General features: G+C 30.6%; 1 long non-coding RNA gene across 3 annotated transcripts; it reads left to right on the forward strand.

Moving 5' to 3' along the window:
* Positions 1-345: 345 nt before the first annotated feature.
* On the forward strand, positions 346-3,126 carry LOC117922679. Of its 3 annotated transcripts, XR_004652527.1 has the most exons (4): positions 346-407; positions 612-766; positions 942-1,025; positions 2,647-3,126. It is a non-coding gene; the product is annotated as an uncharacterized LOC117922679 (long non-coding RNA). The 3 variants fall into 3 exon arrangements; XR_004652526.1 differs by lacking the exon at positions 346-407 and having other exon boundaries at positions 532-766; XR_004652528.1 differs by lacking the exon at positions 346-407 and having other exon boundaries at positions 532-766; positions 942-1,021.
* The last annotated feature ends 229 nt before the right edge of the window (positions 3,127-3,355 follow it).

Here is a 3,355-nt window from a genome sequence, read left to right on the forward strand (position 1 = left end):
TAACACTATTTTTTTGTCAATGTCTGCTTTCTGAAAAATGACTTGGAACAGCTTTTAATGTCTCACCCTTCTGTTTTCACAAGGAAAGGATATATCTTACATTTTTTTCTCCTTCAATTTCATTACATCAACCCAAATAAAGGATTAATTTTCATATTATGGTGATCCCTACAAAAGAAAAATAACATACACCTTTTCAGACCGGGGCTTTCTTTTATCTCCATTTTCTCTGGCCATGGCCCTCTTTATTGTCCTCTTTTTCTTTCTTTGTACTGCCCAGCACAGACAAAAGAAGCATCTTTCCCTCTCTTCCGTAGTGAGAACATCAATAATTGTGCATCATCTTACCGACTCAAAAATATATCCATCTGCACAAGGTAGAGGAGTCTGAAAAACCTACCTAAACTGTGAGTAGCCCTTAAATGCCCAGTTTTGGATGTGTCCCTTTTACCAAAAAACTTTAGACAAGTATATAAATAGATTTATTTTAGTTATTATGCAGCATTAGTGGGAGGTTGTGAATAAAATAGTCATTCTTATTCATCATTTCTGCAAACAGATCCTGTAAAAGTTAGGAACTGGTGTTCCTGATGGCACTACCTTTCTTGCAGGCTTAGAAAAGTTATCAAATTTGAAGAAGTTGGAGATCTTAAACCTTGGGATGAATGATCTGGACAATAGCATCCTACCTTCTTTGGGTGCTCTCACTGCTCTCAGAGTTTGTTCCTCAGAGAAACTAAATTGGAAGGGTCTTCTCCTGCAACAGGTAAAATTGATTCAACTTTGCTGCTTACAGTATCAATATCTTTCCATTGTGAAAGAAGTGGTCTATGATGCATTCAACCATGTCATTCAGAACTGGACTCTATGGTGTATTCAATTATACTACTACCACTTGATGGATTCCTCACCTTTTTTCTTCTGTGCTTTCTTTGGTACAGAGTTAGCTAATTTAAGGAACTCGGAGATGTTAGATCTCAGCTATTGTTACCTTAATAGCCAACCGGAATCCCTACAAATGGTAGGTATGTTCCAACCCATCTTGCTGGTTTTTTTTACCTCTTATGTTGTACAGCTTAATTAACTACTAAGACTGATGTCAAGTAGCAAATCTATTTTTAAATTCGTGGCTTGGTAAAGGTGGAAACTTGCTCACCGTACAGAACATCATGTTTCAAAACCATAACCAATCTTGAGAACTTTTCTCTGGCTTCTACTGTCAATAACTGGTTAAAATGAGTGAAACAAGTCTGAAGTATATATAAATAATTTATTGACTTTAAATTTTTTTCCTTCCTTTTTCTTTCTTTATAGTTTTCTTCTTTATTTTCTTTCTTCATATTTTCTCTCACATTTTCCAAGAACCAAACATAGCATAAAGAAATTGATTCTCTAATATTTGAATGTCATAGAAAAAGGTGAAGAAAAAATACCAAGGAAAAAAGAAGAAAAAATATTAAGACCTTGTTTGATTCTCATAAAGTATTAAGAAAAGAAAAAAAAAATTATCAAGAAAAATGATTTTATCATGTTTGGTTTTAACATGGAAAATAAAAAAGAAAATAAAATATATTTCAAATTAGATAAAAGTTTATAGATTTTAAAATTATTTAATCTTTACATAGAAAAGAAAAAGTAAGTAAAATAAATTTGAAGTAGCCTAGAAAATAATTTATTGATTTTAAATCTATTTTTTATTTTCCTTCACTTTCTCTTTCTTTTTACTTTTCCTCTCTATTTTTTTCCCATGCATTTTCTCTCATATTTTTTTAGGAACTAAACATAACCTAAAAGATTTTCCATAGATGAATGAGAGAAACATTTTGGGAAAGTGTGATCCTTTAGAAATTTCATTTCTTTCCCTCAAAGCTTTGTTGGAGTAATAGGGTTGTAAAATAAACACACAAACAATTACTTAGAGAGATAAATAATTGAGAAGAATTAAAAAAAAAAAACTACTTTTGTCCACTACTCTTATTCATTTATCATACAATGACTTTTAAAGATTGAATCAAATTCTAATTTCTAGGAACTTTGTAAATTCAAGTTTACTTTCCACATTCTCTTTTAAACTTCATTTGTAATTCCAAGTAGCATCTTTAATTTTTTTAAATTTTCAACTCAACTATCAGCAATTTGATGGTAAAACTTATAGATTTTGATTAGACTTCCTTTTTCATAATGAAGTTTCTAATAAAATGACGTCTCATTTAAATTTGCTGACTTCACTTATGGAAAATTGGATTTTTTGACAATTTGATCATCGATTTGTTATTCGCACAATTTATGTTTTGTTATTGTTTATAGGCTTTAGCCACTATCTTGCTTTTAGCTCTCTACTTTTCTTTTTTCATTCTTCTTTGTTATACTCATCTCACTCCAATTGTCTCTTTCCTTTTAGGAAGAAATTTTAGTTCCCATATATCATTCTTCTTTATTGCTTTTATTTCCCTATTCATAGCATCTTTCCATCTTTTATCTTATATTTCTTCAAAATTTATTGGTTCACAATTTGCAAAAAGATAAAAGAAAGTTAAATCGCTTTGATATTCTATTGCCTCATAAATTTCTTATAGACTCCTGAAATATGGTGTCCTTTTGCTTGAGCCTTTCCACGAAGATGATATTGTATTTGATCTTTATCAGTTAATGGAGGTGGAAAAGAAGCTGGAGCAATGATCTTTTCCAAGCTTTCTCTCATTTGTTCTTCTTTATAGAGGAGAGGGGTATAATAGTTACTTTCATGAGCATCACAATCTCATATATCTTCTTCATTAAACACGACATTTCTATTAATGGTGATATTTCCATTATAATTGATCAAATTGAGTAATCGAATGATCAAGTTATTCACAAGTGTTACTAGAAGCTCAATGAGTATCAATTGTATTTCATTCGAGTAAAACTACAGTCATTATCAATCATTAAATAAAACTCAAAATAAGCAATATTCCATATTTACTTCTCTTCGTGTGAACTCTCCATCCTTTTCACCGATCCTCTAGAAAATCGGACTCTTAGCCCCTTCTATATGACATCATACTCTCAAACTTCATGCTTGGTTTCTAAGAGAACAAAAAAGAGAGAGAAAAAGAGTCTTAACACTCCTTTCAAAAATGAATTTGATTTTATTTTATATGGGAAATTATGTTTAAGTATCGTAACAATATTAAAGGTTAAGATAAGAAAGAAAGACAAAAAATGATTTTTCCTTTTTAGATACATATAAATTGATATACAGAATTTGTTCCTACAGGTTTTGAAAGGCTATCAAATTGAAAAAGCTGCGGACTTAACCCTGGATTCCACTGGCTTTGACAATATAAAATTTTCTCATACTTGAGTTCATTCATTT

This window comes from Vitis riparia, chromosome 9 (assembly GCF_004353265.1).
Source record: "Vitis riparia cultivar Riparia Gloire de Montpellier isolate 1030 chromosome 9, EGFV_Vit.rip_1.0, whole genome shotgun sequence".
NCBI lineage: Eukaryota > Viridiplantae > Streptophyta > Magnoliopsida > Vitales > Vitaceae > Vitis > Vitis riparia.